The sequence below is a fragment of the Mirounga leonina genome, unplaced genomic scaffold (assembly GCF_011800145.1).
Source record: "Mirounga leonina isolate KUSES-001 unplaced genomic scaffold, KU_Mleo_1.0 Mir_82, whole genome shotgun sequence".
Classification (NCBI taxonomy): domain Eukaryota; kingdom Metazoa; phylum Chordata; class Mammalia; order Carnivora; family Phocidae; genus Mirounga; species Mirounga leonina.
In genome coordinates, this window is record NW_023270825.1 from 34,581,735 (window position 1) to 34,601,666 (window position 19,932).

Below are 19,932 nucleotides of genomic sequence, written 5' to 3' on the forward strand. Positions count from 1 at the left end.
AACAGGACCAGTGCACTCCCATGTTTACTGCAGTATTATTCACAATAGCCAAAATATGGAAACAACCTAAGTATCCACCCAGAAATGAAAGGATAAAGATGTGGGGTGTGTATGTGTATGTGTGTGTATGTATCCATATACATATATATTTGTATATATGCAATATTATTCAGCCATGAGAAAAAAAGAAATCCTGCCATTTCCAACAATATGAATAAATCTTAAGAGCATTATACTAAGTGAAATAAGACAGACAGAGAAAATACTGTATGGTATCACTTATACGTGGAATCTACAAAAAAAAAAAAAAAAAAAATCCCAACTCATACTAACAGAAGGTAGAAAAGTGGCTGCCAGGGACTGGGTGGTGCAGGAAATAAGGAGAAGTTGATAAAGGAGTACAGACTTCCAGCTATCAGATGTACAAAGTGTGAGAATCTAATGTAAAGCATGGTTACTATAGTTGATAACACTACACTATATAATTACTAAGAAAGAATATATGAAGTTATCATGTATACTTTAAATATTTTATGATATTTGTCAATTATACCTCAATAAAGCTGAAAACAACTAAAAAAAAATCACAAATCCATGAAACTTTTTAAATAACTGATTTGTTAATATTTAAAATGTCCTAAATGACTGAGATTTTACATTGCATGTTTTTATTTCTCTCCATGGGTAGCAGGAATCTCTATAAAAACATCAAGAGAAAATAAAGAGGGGCACCTGAGTAGGTCAGTCTGTTAAGCCTCTGACTGGCTCAGGTCATGATGTCAGGGTCCTGGGATGGAGCCCCGCTTTGGGCTCCCTGCTTGGCAGGGAGTCTGCTTCTCCCTCTGCCCCTCCTGCTTGTGCTCTCTCTCTCTCTCTCAAATAAATTAAAAAAAACTTTTTTTTTTTTAAAGAGCAAATGAGGATATTTTCTTTAGAAGAAATAAAGGATAAAGAAGCCTTTCAGAGTTCCTAAGATTGAAAGATATGAAGGCTATAAAAGATACTTCCCAGGAAATTAAAGAAAGCTATGATAGTGACATTTGTATCATATCACCAAATGTTAAAAATGGAGAAGAATGAGACTTAAGAAGCATAGTAATATATGAGGTAGAAAAAATTCTCACCAGTGACTTACTATTTAGTTGTAGATAAATCTTATCTCTAACTTCCTCTGAATATCAAAAAAAAGAAAGCTACATTTTGGAAATGTTTGTGATATTCTGCGAACAAAAAAACATAAATAACTTTCTTATAATTTACGGGAAAGTGCTTAACTATACATGACAATACTAAAATATTGATTATATCTGACGCATTTACCCTGAGAGCTTCACAGTAAATCAAATATATTTTTCACAGTTATGGTAAGTACATCCATGTAGAAAGAGCAGATATGCCATCCTTCATGTATTTTTTTTCCCACTCAAGCTCTTTTGAAAAATACAAGGTCTATGGTGAGCCTGATTAGGAAAAAATAAGAAATTTGCCTCCCCTTCTATGAAATGCCCCAATAATCATAAATATGGTGGCCAAATATTCATACTTTCTCAACGTCTGAATAGGCCAAAGTCTTCCTTGGATGCTAACTAAGGCAACCTTGAATTTAAATTAAAAGCTAAGTAAGCATTACAAAAGGAACACAGGAAGCCACAAATCAAGAGGCAAACTATCAGATAATAAAAGGATTTATGTATTCAAAGAGGACAAGGATCATTTAATTTCAAAGCACAGATTATATTTACAGGAGAATGGATTCACCTATAGTCAGAAAGTACCTCATAAAGGCAAAGAAATCACTTGAAACACCAAACTCAAGAATGAACAATGCTAAGTACCAGCTGCTAGAAACCAGTAAGGCATTAAATAGATAAAAGAGAAGAGATGATCCATTTAGTCACAAGCTGAGCTCCCTGAAAGCACAGGTAGGCTTTGGAAGGTTAGCTGCAAATACCAATGTTCACAAACCAGCTATCAAAAATAATTTCATTTGATTTCTACTAGAATCATCACAGAAAGATAAGGCAAAATAAAAAAAAAATCAATTGCAATTTAAGCTGAAGATGTGTCATCATCTAAAATAGCTGCTGTAAAACCCTATTTGAATCTCCCTACCAGCCATATGTCTACTTTGAAGCTTTTCGTTATCATACATTACCATTTCCTCTACTGCAGAGCACCGACATAATAGAATCCAAAACACAATACAAAGAAGGCAGGAAGCAAAGACTAAGAGAACTTTCTAGTTCTACAAAATACTTAATTCCTTGTTCTTTATAATTTCATAAAGATATTACCTCTGAGATCAAGAGCTACAAAGGTCTAAAATCATGACCAGAATAAAGGGCCCTTATACTAGTGGTGGGGGTGCAGGAGGAAAAGACTGGAAGAGCCAATGATTGAAAAATCTGTGCAGACACTAAAAACCTGAGAATTTTGCATTGATCCTCTCATATCCTTGACTGACCCCCACAGCTGCTTCTCCTCAAACTTCTTGAAAAAATCTGCCCAATGACTACTAATCTACAAGACCAATTCTCTGAGAGCCATCTTTGACCAACTATTCCCCAAACTAGTTGAACTATGCCTAACCCCTCTTGCTAATGCCCTATAAATTCTGCCCTCCTTCCTCAAGTTAGAACTCTCCTTCAGAACATTTTCTAATATAATCTTATGCTCACTGTGCTCTGGTTAATTTTCTTTCAAACTATCAGAAGTTCTAGGAGGTCAACACAGCAGGAATTGGCTTCGGTTTTTATTTTCTCAATGGGTTTCAGGGTAACTGTGGACACTACTTCTGTGTCTATATATAATCACCAGGGAAATAGGCAACAGAAAAGTAATGCTTCTATTGGTCATTTAAAAAAAATAATAAAGACAAACATTTATTAAGCACCTAACTATACTGCTATGCACTTTTATGTAACTGATTCTATTTAATCTTCATTACAACCCTTGGGATAAATATTCTTATGTTCATTCCATAGATGAGAAATCAGAAACTTAGTTTAAGAAACTTACTGAGTTAGCAAGTGGGAAATACAGGATTTAAACCCAATTATCCCAGGGCAATCCTTTCCACTTCACCAAAGGCACCAGCTACATTGCCTTAACTCCAATTATTGTCTATAAGAAACAACTGCATTCTTTCTGACTCCTTTGTTTTCTGTTAAGTCTACTTGCTTTTTTCAATCTTTAAGTAAGCCTCTATGCTTTAAATTTTTCTTCACGTAATTCATCTACTCTTTTCACTTCTTCCTAAACACTTACCAAAGACCATTAAGTATCCGTATCCTATAGCTGTCTCCCTTCAGTAATGCTAAATATAAATTTAGAGTTAAAACAATTGTACTCAATCAAAATTTCTTTAGTAGATATGTATTTTATGGATAATTCTCAGATTTTTCTCTATTTTTTCACATCACAGCTCAATAATTAGACTCCATTAGCATTATTATAATTCATATTTTAACCAATTAGAGATGATACTGCACATAACATATTTTTAAAACCCAGGTATTATACATGCAGATTAATTGACTTTCTTTAGGGGAGGAGGTCATTTTCGGGGAAAAAAAAGGCCAACAAAATTGTACATAACAACAGACACTTGCATTACCTAGAGCTAAAACATAAACAGTAACTCTCATCTCAATAGACACACACCCAAAAGCATTTGACAAAATCCAATATCCATTCCTGATTTGAAAAATCTCTGCAAACTAGAAATAGAAATGAATTTAATCAATCTAATAAAGGGTATCTATGAAAAATCTACAATTAACATCATACTTAATTATGAAAGAATGGATGCCTTCCCGCTAAAATTAGAAGCAAGACTAGAATGTCCTCTCTCACCATTTCCATTCAACATTATACTAGAGGGTCTAGCCAAAGAAGTCAGGCAAGAAAAAGAAATAAAAGGAACATAAATTGGAATGAAAGGAGTAAAACTCTCTTCATTCACAGAAGACATGACTGTGTAGAAAATCCAGTGGAACCTACCAAAAAAAAAAAAAAAACCCCCACAAAAAAACAACCCCCCCCAAAAAAGCAACCAGAACTAAAAAAAGTGAATTTAGCAAGGTTACAGGATATAAAAATCAACTGCATTTTTATATATTAGCAATGAACAAGTGGAAAGTGGAATTTAAAAAAATAATGCTATTTATAAGAGCAAAAAAATGTAACACACTTCGGGATAAATGTGGCAAAATCTGGGAAAGATCTGCATAAAAAAAAAAATAACACTGCTAAAAGAGACTGAAATTCTAGAAGCAACTGGGTGGCTCAGTTGGTTGAATGTCCAACTCTTGGTTTCAGCTCAGGTCATAATCTCAGGGTCATGAGATCAAGCCCACAACAGGCTCCACTCTCAGCGTGGAGTCTGCTTAAGATAATTTCCCTCGGGATGCCTGGGTGGCTCAGTCAGTTAAGCGTCTGCCTTCGGCTCAGGTCATGATCCCAGGGTCCTGGGATAGAGTCCCCCAGTGGGCTTCTTGCCAGGTGGGGAGCCTGCTTCTCACTCTGCCTGCCACTCCCCATTCTTATGTGCACTCTCTCTCTCTCTAATAAATAAATAAAATCTTCAACAAAACAAAAAACAACGATTCTTTCCCTCTCGCTCCCCCTCTGCCTGTCTTCCCACGCATGAAAGCACTCTCTCTCTCTCTCAAATAAACAAATAAATAAAATCTTAAAAAAAAAAGAAACTGAAGGGGCGCCTGGGTGGCTCAGATGGTTAAGCCTCTGCCTTCGGCTCAGGTCATGATCCCGGGGTCCTGGGATCGAGCCCCGCATCAGGCTCCCTGCTCCGCAGGAAGCCTGCTTCTCCCCCTTCTTCCTGCTCGAGCTCTCTCTCACTATCTCTGTCTGTCTCAAATAAATAAATAAAATATTAAAAAAAAAAAAAAAAAGAAACTGAAAATCTAAATAAAAGGTGATACTTCAGGGGCGCCTGGGTGGCTCAGTTGGTTAAGTGTCTGCCTTCGGCTCAGGTCATGATCTCAGGGTCCTGGGATCAAGCCCTGAGTCAGGCTCCCTGCTCAGCGGGAAGCCTGCTTTTCCCTCTCCCACTCCCCCTGCTGTGCTCTCTCTCTCTGACAAATAAATTAAAAAACAAAACAAACAAAAAACCCAAAATGCAACATGGTACTAATCATAAAACCTAAAACTATGGGGCACCTTGGTGACTCAGTGGGTTGAGCATCTGACTCTTGATTTTGGCTCAGGTCATGATCTCAGGGTCCAGGGGATTGAGCCCCTTGTCAGGCTCCCTGCTCAGCAGGGAGTCTGCTTGTCTCTCTCTGCCCCTCCCCGTGCTCGTGCTCTCTCTAGAAAAAATAAATAAATCTTAAAAAAAAAAAACTTTCCAAAACAAAAAAACAAAACAAAACTAAAACCATAAAACTTCCAGAAGCTATCCTAGGAGAAAGCCTTTATCACCTTGCATTAAGCAAAAATATTTTAGATACAAAAACATGATGGATATAAGAATAAATTGATAGCCTGAACTTTCATCAAAATTAAAAATTATTATTCCTCAAAAGATACTGTTAAAAGAATGAAAAGAGAAGCCACAATCCAGGAAAAAAACTCGGCAAAGTATGGAATCAAAAATATAGAAGAAGGATTCAAAACTCAAAAAAAAAAAAAGCATCTAAAACTCAATAATCAGAAAACAACCCAATTAAAAAAAAGTAAAAGATTTGAGCATTTTACCAAGGAAAATATACAAATGGTAAATAAACACAAGAAATGATACTCAATATCATTAGTCATTAGAGAAATGGAAATTAAAACACAAGGAGATAATACCATACACCTATTAGGATGGCTAAAATTAAAAGGAATAACCCATACCAAATATTGGTAAGACATAGAGGAACTGCCAGCAAGAACAAAAAATGGTATAGCCACTTTGGAAAACTATCTGGCAATTTCCTAAAAATTTACACACACTAATGTACGATCCAGTTATTCCACATTTAGGTATTTACCTAAGAGAAATCAAAATATATATCCATGCAAAAACTTGTATATTAATGTTCATGGCAGCTTTACTTGTAGGAACCAATAACTAGAAAGAACCAAAACTGTCCATCAACAGGTGACTGGATTAACAAACTTAGGTATTATCCATATGTGTCAGTTATGGACACATATGCAGAGACTCCAGCTCTGAAGGAATCTTTCAATGTATGTTTTGTGATAAACAACAAAATTCCTTTAACTATTCTAATTTAACATGAGCACTATGCTAAGCTTTTTCAGTAGAGGGCACTCAAGGGACACTGAAGTAGAAAGAGGCTCTCCACCAGTTTACAGTAGGGACTTGGTATGAAGTGGTGTTGGACATGTGGGTGAGGACTTCTAGTGGAGTGCTGTCCCAGTCGCTTAGACAGAACACAATCCTCCTGTGCAACCTTGAAGCCTCAGCCTGGTAACAAGCTGTCAACTCCCTCTGCACATGGAAACCTGAGCCCCTAGACACTCTCAAGGACTCTTGCTGGTGCCAGCACCCCCACTCCCTCTGTGAGCCCCCATTCAGACTGAACACAGTTGTCTGTGGCCCAAATGGGCACACATCCCTCATGCAGAGTTCCTAAATCCCTTGGAATTTCTTGATAGTAACATCTTTCATTCTAATGAGGCTCCTCTTAGTGGGTTCCCGGATAGCTTCAACACAGGGGCTGGTCACCAGAAAGACCAAACCCAGATCATAAGATTGGAACTTTCAGCCCCATGCCCTATCCTGCAGGGACAAGAGAGGGGTTGGACATTGACTTAATAACCAATCATGCTTATGTGATAAAGCCTCCGTTAAAAATCCCTAAACTATGGGTCCTAGAGGCCATCCAAGTTCATAAGCACATCCATGTGCCAGGAGAGTGGCACACTCCACTCTGTGTGCTCAGGATCCTTCTGGACCTCATCCTATGTACCTCTTCATCTTGCTGTTCAACATTATCTTTAATTATATCCTTTGTAATAAGATGATAAACATTAAGTGTTTCTGAGTTCTGTGAGCCATAATAGCTAATTATCAAACCTGAGGAGGAAGTCATGAGATCCCTCCAATTTGTAGCCAAGTCAGACAGAAGTGTGGGTAACCTGGGTACCCACTACTCCCAATTGACATGTGAAGTGGAGGGTAGTCTTGTGGGACTGGGCCTTAACCTCTGGGGTCTATGCTAAATATTCAGTTGGTATCCTCCGAGAATTAAAGAATTGCTTGGTATGGAAAACCCACACATCTGGTGTCAGAAGTGTTGTGAGTACAGAAAATGAGTTTTCTTTTACAGGGCCAGATACTATGAAGCACTAGAGACACAAAGAAAAAAGGTCCCCATAATTAAGGGATTTCTGTTCTATCATATATATACATAGGCAAGAAATCAAAAATAAATAGTTGTGTTAGATGGCATTATTTCAAACTGATTCCAATAACAACCAGAACCAAATATAATGATCAGTTTCCAAATGATAGTAGCAAAATACTTCCTTTCTTCATAAAAAATTTTAAATCCAATTCCTCCACTGTCAAACTGAAAAGGACCATTCCTAAAAGATACCATTTATGAGAGAATAGATGGAAACTATGTACAAAGAATCTTGCAAATCTGTGATAGATTTAACATTTTGCCCATATCTGTACCAGGCTCAATACCCAAAATCACCCCACCTTCTGAACACCAATTCTTGTTTTTAGTCATTGCCTTCTAGCCCTATCGTTCAACTTATTGCTAATCAAAATGAAGAACCCTAGGTATGTGAAAGAAGAGATATCAAAAACAGGCAATTTGAAAGAAAGAAAGAAAGAGAGAGAGAGAGAAAAGAAAGAAAAGAAAGAAAGAGGGAGGAGAAAAAAATGCATTATCAAAAGAATTGTGTAAGACCGATGAATCACAGACCTGTACCTCTGAAACAAATAATACACTATATGTTAAAAAAGGAGGGGGGGGGCGCCTGGGTGGCTCAGTCTGTTAAGCAATCTGCCTTCGGCTCAGGTCATGATCCCAGAATCCTGGGATCGAGCCCCGCATCGGGCTCCCTGCTCCGGGAAGCCTGCTTCTCCCTCTCCCACACCCCCTGCTTGTGTTCCCTCTCTCACTGTGTCTCTCTCTGTCAAATAAATAAATAAAATCTTTAAAAAAAATTAAAAATTAAAAAATAAATAAATTAAAAATTAAAAAAAGAAAAGATAGTAGGAAGGGAATAATGAAGGGGGGAAAATTGGAAGGGGAGATGAACCATGAGAGACTATGGACTCTGAGAAACAAACTGAGGGTTCTAGAGGGGAGGGGGTTCGGGGGATGGGTTAGCCTGGTGATGAGTATTAAAGAGGGCACTTATTGAATGGAGCACTGGGTGTTATACGCAAACAATGAATCATGGAACACTATATCAAAAACTAATGATGTAATGTATGGTGATTAACATAATAAAATAAAATTAAAAAAAAAATTTTGAAAAATGCTCTCACTCATAATTAAAGAAATACAAGCTAAAATAAGAGATCTTTTTAATCAACTGAGAAATATTAAAAGTTCAATAATACCCAGTGCAGAGAAAATGTGAGGAAAAGTTTATAAATTGGTGTAAACTTTCTGAAGGAAATTTGTTCCTGTGAATCAAAAATCCAAAAAATAGTTCAATCTTTTGAGCCAACAATTCTATCTCAAGGAGTTTATAATACTAAGGAATGTACACAAAGGATTTTATTAATACATATGCTATATAATACATCCGCTTCGGATATCTGTATCTTTAAAAAGCTTCTCAGGGAATTTTTTTTTTTTTAAGATTCTATTTATTTATTTGACAGAGAAAGCACAAGCAAGGGAAGCAGGCAGAGGTAGAGGGAGAAGCAGGCTTCCCACTGAGCAGGGAGCCGGATGTGGGGCTCCATCCCAGAACCCTGGGATCATGACCTGAGCCAAAGGCAGATGCTTACGCGCTTAACCGAATGAGCCACCCAGGTGCCCCTCCTCAGGGAATTCTTATGATCATCTGGTTTGGGGAACCATGCTCTGGAAAATGAAATCTATGTACTAAAAGAACTGACATCTAATCAGCAACTTTTGTAAGGCCAGCACTATACTGACAAAATCATTATCATGTTTAACCAAAACACATTAGGAGTCAAAGGCCTGTTTTGGAAGCTCTACATTCCTAAAATACTGACAGTAAAAGCCTTAAAAGGAATTTTCACGCAGTTATATTCATTACCTCACTTAACAAGATTAATGTTCTGTGTTACCTGTAAGGGCAATTTCTAGTTACTATATCAAAATTTCCCATTATATTATATTACAAAATGGAAGCTAGTCTCAAAATTAGATAAAAATGACATTTTAAAACAGAGTAATAAAAATTAGTGGCGTATCCATGATATAACAGAATAATCAAAATAAATTTCATAATACAAATGTCTTACCAAAAATACTGAGAATCTTACCTTAAAAATTATAATTACCTGGATCATTAGACTCTATAAGAGAAAATGTCTATATCAGGTATATCTGCAAGAAGGAAATGTTCTATACCTACACTGCCCAATATAATAATCACCAGCCATATGTGGCTACAGAGCACTTAAAATAGGGCTAGTGAGACTGAAGGGGAGGCACACTAACATATCTAAGCTTACTCATCCAATTTTAACATGCATTAAAATGAGAGGAGTGTATCTTTGGGGGGAAAAAAGTCTAAGTGAAATAAAAGCCTAGAAGAAAATCTAGACTAAGTTCTTTTCATATTTATATTAGTAAAAGGACAATTTAATCCACTTCTTTCATTCCATGAAGATACAAGCAAAAACAACTCTGAATTTCTTCATGTCCAGCAAGGACTAAGTAATTTTTCATCGCTACCAGCACAAAAAAGGTTTGAAATCACTAACTGCAAGAGAAAAGCATTGATGACTCATTCCTAATCCCTTAAATCAATCATTAACTTCACATAACTAAGTAATACAGATTTATTTAGCAGGACAATTAAACCCTTTGGAATTTTATTTAAAGTAACTTCACTAAGAAAATAAATACAAGGGCGCCTGGGTGGCTCAGTTGGTTAAGCGACTGCCTTCGTTTCAGGTCATGATCCTGGAGTCCCTGGATCGAGTCCCGCTTCGGGCTCCCTGCTCGGCGGGGAGCCTGCTTCTCCCTCTGACCCTCCCCCCTCTCATGTGCTCTCTCTCTCTCTCTCTCATTCTCTCTGTCTCAAATAAATAAATAAAATCTTTAAAGAAAAAAAGAAAAGAAAAAAAATACCTTATAAAAAAAAGAAAAAAAGAAAATAAATACAAGACTTTCTATTAGTACACTGGACATAGACTCAAATTTCAGCTACCAGAACTTAAGAGAAGCTTGCCCTGTCTTTTACGAAAAAAAGGGTCCAGCTATAGATAAGAATAATGCAGAATAATTCAAAGCATATTATTAACAAGGGCCAAAGGCACAAATTCTGATCCTTCACCCCAAAAGGTTAAGAGAAACTCGAAGAAAAATGATACAGGAGCAGCTATGGCTGAAAACCCATGGCAACAACACCCCTAAAAATGTCTGAAGTCAGCTCTCCAGAATTTACTACCTACAGATTAATTCACTTTTTTTCAAGAAAAAATTTTATGCAGAGCATACAAATTGCCAGGAACTATACTGAGCACTGGGGATAGCCCTGAACAACGTGAACTTAGTCACTGTTCTTAAGGAGAGAGTCTATGATAGGTCCAATGTAGTCTAATTCAACAGTAGGTTGAAGGTAGTACTTCTGGGTTCCTCCACCTAACATCTGTTCTTGGCTGACAACATTTAGCCTCAGATTGGCCTGCTTTGTCAATACCTAGCCTACTTATAACCTAATTTTACTCTTTTTCTCTTTCAGATTCTAGAATAAACGTCTACTTCAGAGATTCTCTTTGACTTTTTTTTTCTAATGGTTTTTACACTTTATTTTAATGAAGCTGGTACAATGTCCATTTAAAACCCATATCCCAGGCCAAAAAGTACAAATAAAATTAAAAAGAGCAGTGTTCTGTTATATACACAACTGCATGAATAACTTTATTAACTGCTAATAAAATTAGAACTTCTCTGGATCTTCTGACAAGACTTCTTTTCTTAATATGCTTTCTCCAGAGTGAAGCCATCTCTGGAGGTAGTCATTACTCTCACCATCTCTGTCATCTTGACTCCAGCCTGATACTTCTCTTCTTCTGGTCCAGACCCGCAAATTTTAAAAGTAGCTTCAGGTTAAGGAAAGGTCATTTTTCCAAGTTCAGTTCTCTGAAAAACTTCCATTTCCCACTGAAAATCATAGTCCAGGACTGAAGCAATAATATGCTAGAACTTTAGGGCCAACTAGAAAGTCATTATGAATACTCACATTGCCTGTGAAAGCAATGCTTCTCTGTGCCTCTCTGTGCACACATGTAATTTTTTAAAGGGAGAGGGCAATATGAAGGAGACTGAGGTTTGATCACTAAAACTCAGCATAATGAAAACAAGTGATAATGAGTAACAGGCACTAGAATTCAAATTACCAGATGTTTTAAAGAGATGGGAGTGCAGGTTTTCAATTCCATTTTGAACACCACATTACAAAAGAACTATTTTTAAAAATAAAAAAGGATTAAGAGTAAAGAAAATAAAAAGAGTATCTAAATCATTGAATGACCCCGTTTATTCCTGATAAACTTCAATCACATCTTCTTCCATTCCCAGTTCTTTTGCAATGTGATTATCAGCAATTCTCTGACCTTCAGAAAGAAACCTGAGTGAATTCATTGGAACTCCCTGTCTTTGACAGCACAATTCTTTGAGTTTCTTAAGATATGTTGTCATTTTCACTTTGAAGCAAATCTCAATGCTATCCTGTCCAATGACTTTGAGTTTAATATATTCTCCTGCCTTCTTACCCCCAAGTCCTCAGTTGACAGTTTTGCCTCCTGGTCAGACATGATGAAGGTGGCTTCACCCAGGGTCTCTGCACAGTAGTGGCTTTGGGTAGGCAGAACCTCATACTCTGGGATTTACAAATCCATCTCTCTTTCCCACAGCACAACACCGCAGGTGGAGGGACTTCTGCCAGGGATTGCGTCACTCTGCTTTGACTTTTTAACTTTTGGAGATCTCATGGTATTCAAGCTTTTCTAAAATTTTAACTATATTTATAATTTTTATTACAAACATTATCACTTTACCAATCAAAATTTCTCTTGTATTTTCAATTTAATTATCACAATTGATATTTTCCTTTAACAGATTACAATGATGAACACTAGCAAGCCTTAAAACTAATGAGTTCTTAATTCTTCATTTTTTAAATGTTGAAATGTATCCCTTTATTATGCAAATATACTTTCCCAGCATCATCTTTATGAAAATGAGTAACTTAAAGTTACTTATATGTCATTCAAATCTGAACCTTGACACTCCTCCCCTCAAAAAAAAAAAAAGAGAGAGAGAGAGAGAAAGGAAGAAAGAAAAGAGAAAATCCTCCATTCATCAAATATCCGTTGACCACCTACTTTGTGTCACGTGCTATTTTAGTTGCTCAGGATATCTCCTGAAGGGTTGGCTGGACGGGTTGGCTTAGTGTCCTTACCCCTGGGCCCCATTCCATTTAGCAGAATCCTGCTCTGGTATATGTATCCCCTCCTTTGCAGGCCACAGGACTGGCCCAAGTATGAGCAGTAGCTGCTCTATGAACATGAAAAGGAGGCAGCAGTTTTCCTGGTTTTAGCCAGGCACTCAAGTCTTTAACAAAGCCTAGTCACAGCTCAGGCCACGTGCAGTTAACCATTTAATAAATGTTTTGATGAAAAAAGAAAAAGAACTCATGGAATTTCATTCTGGTAAGAAAATAGTCAATAAACAAATACAAACACATGCACACACACACACACCATAGTGTCATACATAAGATGAAATGATAAAAAATAGATATTTATTTTAGACTGAGTGATCAGGAAGAGTTTGTATGAGGCTGTCAACTAATCTCTTTGATAAAGTGTCATGTATAATACTATCACTCTACAAATTCCAGTTTTTAACTTAACAATATGTATGAAAAATACCAACCTACTGATTGACAGACTAGGTGTTTTGTAAAGCATCCTTTAGAATCTAGAATTAAATCAATTAAAAATTCTACTTTTGGGGCATATGGCTGGCTCATTTGGTAGAGCATGTGACTCTTGATCTCCAAGTTGTGGAGTTCAAGCCCCACGTTGGGTGTGTAGCCTACTTAATTTAAAAAATAAATAAATAGTAATAACTCCACTTTCATTTACAATTAGTCAAACTGTCAACTTACTGGTGCGTAAAAGAACCCAATTTGTTTTTAAGCCATCCCCTTCCCCATGTAGCACTTTTTTTAAACCCCCAAAATGCAAAGTACACATAATAAATTAAACTATCATGAAAGTACAACTCTCCTAGGATTTTTAAGAATGTTTCCATATTACAAGTCACTACTAACTGGTGGCACAGTAAATAATATTTTTTAAATGAGATTTATCTTCTATTCTGTAATGGCCTGTATCAAATTTCCTCAAGCCACTAACTCAGAACCTAAACCATACTGACATTATTGTTCTAAAAATCTAAGTATCTAAGGTAACTATCTGGAGTGGAAGACAGAATGTCTCTTTTCAGAACGGTAACCATATATACAAAGGTTTCTATGACTGTGAATGCACTTCTAACCTCCACCGTCCAAAAAGAAAGACAAGGTAAAATCAGAGCTCTCAAGTATTTACCTATCATGGAGTCCCCTTAGAGGGTTCTCAACAGTTTACAGACCTGGTTCTCTAACTAAAAAGATTATAGGAGCTACAACCTAGATTTAGCTACACGTGTCTCTGACTTTTCTGCTACCTTCATCAGTTACCTCTGATGCCTGATAACATCTAAAACAAGGTGCTTTTTTAAAAAAATCTAGAACTTCTTAAAAAAAAAAGACACCTCTCCCTCCTGTTTGGCACTACTGACTCTATAGTTCAGATTCCTCTACCTTATCCCCAGTAAGCCAAACTTACCCCAGACCAGAGGCTGTGAAAAAGGTTCTCTCATCAACTCTTGCTCCATGATTATGCTTACATCATAGTGAAACCTAGCCAACCTGTGGCCTCATCCTATGCCAAAATTTAGATGTATACTAAGAGTTTCTTCTTAGTTTTTGCAATATTAGAGTTCTTTAAAAATTTTTCAGCAAAGCCCATAAGCATTTGATTAGTTTCAGGTCAGAAAGGCACGTCCAGAATAGGTCATCTTATAGGCAGTCTTCTCCACTTAGGGGCTCTCAAGGTGGCCCCAAGGTATTCCCAGTCTCCAAGGTCCACATTTAAGGCCAGAGACCTAACTCCTAAGTCAGTTAACAGTAGTAGTTAACATTTACTGAGCCATTACTTTATGCCAGGCACTGTGCTAAAGACTTCGCATTTATTATTTATTTACATTTTACAGATGTAGAAATTTAGTATCTAAAATTAACTACTCAAGCACAGCTAGTATCCAAGTTAAGAATCAGACCACATCTGCCTTACTCCATAGCTTATGCTCTTTAGAGAAATTCTAAACACCCTGATTGACCTGAATGTCCAGAAAAAATATCAAGAGTAACAAAAAAACATATACTTACATAGAAAAAAGCTTTATATTTAGGATTAATTTTTATTTGGAATAAATCTAATCATAAAAATTCAATCATATTACCATACATATAATAATACTTATCAAGAAACAAAGAAAAACATAGGATAACCCCTCATAACTAGAACTTGAATTATCAGAATACTTTTTTGAAAATGGGGATAATTTTACTAAGTTTCTGTGAAATAGTCACTTTTTTTTAATTAATACTCTTGAAAACCCTTCTAAAAATTGATATAATCTCCCATCTTAAAACTGTAAAGAACTTAAAAAAAAAAAAAAAAGAAAACCTATAAAGAACTTAAAGTAGGTGTGCCTGACTAGTTCAGTCAATAAAGCATGTGACTCTTAATCTCAGGGTTGTGAGTTCAAGCCCCACATCGGATGTAGAGATTACTTAAAATAAAAAATAATTTAAAAAAAAAAAAGAACTTAAAAGTGGTTCCTAGTAAAAACAAGCATTACCCAGTAGTAGGAGTGTAGTAGTAGGAGTGGAAAGAGGAGGAGAAGGGGTAAGAGCATTAGAACACTGTACTAATAACAGTAATCATAGTACTGATAGAAGTAGTTACAGGAACAGTAGTGGTAGTACAGTAGTATTTATTAGTTATATTACTAGTAAATATAATATACCAAGGAAAATATAATTTTGCTTTATTGATCCTGAACCATGCAAAATCTGACAGTCCTTATTAAAAGCAGTAACTCTCCTTGTACACATATGTAACTAAATGCTATGGGAGACTGTAACTTAACCAATTAAGCCTAGAGTTAAAGAAAACTTAGAGACCAGGTACTGGAAGTTTAGCTTTAAAAGTATCTCTGCTATCAACTCAACTGTCATCTCTATCAAGCACCATTCTCAAACTCTCTAATTCTCCACTCTGAGAATATCATCACTCCCTCCCTACTCTCGCAAAGCACATTTTGTAAGAGCACAATTCCCTATTTGTCACAATTTTAGAGATTTCTGTCTTTGCTCTGGACTTTTGCCTCTTAAGATTTAATTCATGTCGTATGTTGTAGCTGTCTCAGGCATTCAACACAGTACCTGAATCATAATAAAAGTTCAAATAGAACAACTGTTCTACTTAAAAAAACATTTAATCATCTAATGTATAATTCACAGTGAAAATTTACTAAAGGCAGCTTAGAAGTTACTGAATTTTGTGTATAAAGAATTAAGGTATAAAGATATTCAAGAGAGCTCAGTCCCAAATAATGTATTTTGGACCACAGCCCCATCTGATTTGAATAAGGTCTTAAGATACCAGTGTTACCAGGCAGAAATTTTCAGTATTAGATCTTCTTTTAAAGCCACCCATTTACTAAAGAGTTTGAGTATTCCCTCCTATGTAAGCCCTTTCATTACCTTCTAGGCACAATTTATTATTCCTCCCTATGTGCTACCACTGAGTTTTACAGATACACCAACTATACTTACCACACGAAGCAGACCAGGCCTAAATTTCACACAACTCAACACATTTCACACACTACAGACTGATACCCTTAAACTACCTTTAGGACACCAAATTCAGTCTCTTAGACATCATCTTATTAATGATTATGAGGTAATGCATGAAGCTCTGATAGCCCACAATGCTAAGGAGTGGAAGAAGTGTGAAGCCAGGCCTCCCTGAAATTGAAATAAACATTTGTTATTGTCCTGGCCTATGATGGAAAAAAAAATTAACTCTTCCTGCCTCATTTCCCAGTCCTTCTACAGACAAAGCCTTGGCCACATATACACAAAAGTTGGGATGGGTAAGGATGAAGGGGTGACTGAAGCTATCATTTTAAAATCCTGCAGGATAGGTGTCCTCTTGTCCGGTCTAACTCTTCCCCAGGCCTATCTCCAACAGTCCTTGATTTCTCCCTTCGGACAGTGCAGAGCGACAGGTATTGCTGGGTTGCAAAAAGATATCCCAGGTAATCAAATATATAAGTGGGAGACATCCTTTATGTACCCAGCTCATACTGTCACAGCAGGGTGAGAAGGACCCTCTTCCCCTCAGCTTCATATACCTACCATCCCAGTAACAGAGCTCAAATCCCAGAGGCTGCACCCCTCTCTACAATAAGGTTGGGTCCAAGATCCGTTTGCTCAGCTCAAGCACAGCTAGCAATCCCACTCAGATACATTTGATGTTGTGCACCAAATAGGATTCCTGGTCCCAAGGGAGACAACATGCCCAGGAACTAGAATTAGATGTTTTTGTTTTTGTTTTATGTAGGCTTCACAACTGAGCTTAAACTCAAGACCCTGAGATCAAGACCTGAGCTGAGATCAAGAGTTGGATACTTAACCAACTGAGCCACCCAGGTTCACCTAGAATTAGATGTTTTATAATGACACATTTTGGCTTCATGGAATAACTCCCCATAGAAATACCCAAACACCTCCCACCCCTCTGCCATGTGAATATTTATTTTCAAACACATTTTGGGGAACATATTATTATATAGGAAATTAGGGGACTTCCTACACTACAACTATTGACTTACATTTCCAGCTCACCTATTAAATTATCAGCTTTCTAAAGGCAGGGTCTTAATCATTTTGTGCCCAAAATCATAGTAGTTGTTCATTAAATTTGTTGGAGAAAGGGCAAGACTAGGAAAAAGAAAGGAGTAAGGACAGAAAGAAATATGATGAGCATCCTTGTATACATCACTTTAAATCCCACACCAATACAGATATTCCTAAGTGATATATATATTTTTAAATCCTATCTTTCCTGAAAAAATTGCAAAGAATAAGAACAAATTCCAATTATGGAATTTTACTGCTTTTAAATGAAATGAACCCAACAATTCTGCATGATCTTTTCCTTCCCTTGGGTTCACCTATGTCTCAGTAGAAACATGATTTTTTTTTAAATCATGGTAAAATATCTTGAAGATGACAAGAGTAAAAAAAGCTAAATATTTTATAAAATGTCAACTTAGAAAGCCAGAAGAGAATATGCAGTATAGAAGGTCCTAAACAATCCTTTGCTAGCTTTTATGGGTGAGGAAGTGGGTTCAGGATCATCAGACTCACTAAATGTTTCTAGAAGTTTCTATTACTACTGACTTTCCACTCAAAAGGCTAGACCCAATTCAGGCCTAAACACAAGTGATAGGGTAGAGGAAAACTCAGAAGAATGCTGAGAAATCTAATAAGGAATCCTAACAAAGACATCAAATTAAACCCACAAATATAAAATCAGGAAAAATTCAATTTGTAAGTACAACATAAAATATTAAATTATTTTATAGATAATTTATAACCTAAGTATGAGAGTCTAGAATACCAAGCTTGACACGTCTAGGAGATCATTTTTATCACCTAGTTACAAATTTCAATTTTTAGAAAAGAACAATGTGAATCACTGCAGCAATATAAGTTCTAAAGCATTGTTTTCTGATCATATTAAGAAAAAAATTATATTTTCAAGATCCAATAAAAGTTAATTAGCCTTGGGGAAGAAAACATAAAATATCCCTTAAAAGAAAGAGAGACTAAAACTTGTGAAAATCCAGGCAAGGAAATGGCACAAACATAGAAAAGCTAAATCAGGGGGCGCCTGGCTGACTCAGTCAGTAGAGCATTCAACTTTTGATCTCAGGGTCATGAGTTCAAGTCCACACAGGGCACAGAACCTATCTAATTTAAAAAAATAATAAAATTTTTAAAAATTTTTTAAAAAGCTAAATCAAAAGAAATGGAAAAGCTAAATGCATACATGGTTCATCACAGTGATAAGAGAATAAACTGTCAGTCTGACCAACCTAACAGTACCTCACTCAATGAAAAAACATTACTATTAAAAACACAGTGATACAGAATGAGAAAACACACTACAAAAAGCACAAATTTAAAAAGAAATTATGATCACAACTATGTAAAAAAAATCTATATATGAAAAAGAACTGGGGCACCTGGGTGGCTCAGTCGTTAAGCATCTACCTTCGGCTCAGGTCATGATCCCAGAGTCCTGGGATCGAACCCCACATCAGGCTCCCTGCTTGGCAGGAAGCCTGCTTCTCCCTCTCCCACTCCCCCTGCTTGTGTTCCTGCCCTCACTATCTCTCTCTGTCAAATAAATAAAATTTTTTAAAAAAAAAAGAAAAGAAAAGAAAAAGAACTAAAAGACCCATATACTCACACATGGTAACTACTGTCATGTTAAACTACGGGATAAAGGATGATTCTCTTATTTTAATAAAACAGTTGCCTGAAATACCTGTAACATAGTGATTTTTTTAATGTAACTTTTTTCCAAAAGAAAATAAACTACATTTTACATATAATATAGACCAATTTCTCTTTTCATACTTCTACCAAGCACTAAATTCAAGATATCTAAGCATTAAATTAATGATGTACATTAAGGTTTTTTTTTTTACCACATCACAGAAAATATAAGGATTAACATTATTACTCTATTCTCTGCTCATAAAAATAATTAGTGAACAATGTACTAATTAAATTATGACACCCAGTCTGAATTAGCCATCCAATTAATTCCATATATCCAAAGCATCAGCACAAGGTTTTCTGTTTTGTTTTTATAAATTTGTTTTAAGATTTTATCTATTTATTTGACAGAGAGCAGGAGAGAGAAAGCGAGAGAAAGCACAAGTAGGGGGAACAGCAGAGAGAGAGAGGAGAAGCAGGCTCCTCACTGAGCAGGGAGGCCGATGCGGGACTCGATCCCAGGACCCTGGTATCATGACCTGAGCCGAAAGCAGATGCTTAACCAACTGAGCCACCCAGGCACCCCAGCACAAGGTTTTAATAACCATTCCCAGAATCATCAGTATAATTACCATAAGTGCAAATTAGTGAAACTTGACATGACCCTACACCCAAAAAGGCTGTAAAAATAAAATTTATTTTTTGTTTAGTTCAAGAGTATAAAAATGAAGCTCTGACTATTAACATAGGAAACAAAGGAAAGGTTGCCATTGTCCCAAAACTACTCTTGCAAACAGAAGAACAGTAAATGGGCTAAGAATGAGTCATTTCACCAATAACAAGAATCAGTCCTAAGATCAATTTCCCTCTGAAAAAGTTCTATACTCATTCTTGCAAATTAGAATACATTACCTCAAACTGTGCAGACCTAATGCCAGAAGGAAATAAAATTCCAAAATACTGTCAAATCAGACAGAAGATATCATACCAAGTTTTACCAATACAAAATTGCCAAAAAGAATCAAAAATAATCTTCAATCAGGTCCAACATGTAAAGAGCTTGTAATTCATCACTCCTGTTCTCATTACTGA

At 36.3% G+C, this 19,932-nt stretch overlaps 1 protein-coding gene and 1 pseudogene across 5 annotated transcripts in view; both read right to left on the minus strand.

Moving 5' to 3' along the window:
- FUT8 (fucosyltransferase 8) overlaps window positions 1-19,932 on the minus strand; it is a 316,354-nt gene that overhangs the window by 228,195 nt on the left and 68,227 nt on the right. The gene's annotated exons all lie outside the window — the stretch shown is intronic.
- LOC118002516 lies at window positions 3,794-12,164 on the minus strand (annotated as a pseudogene).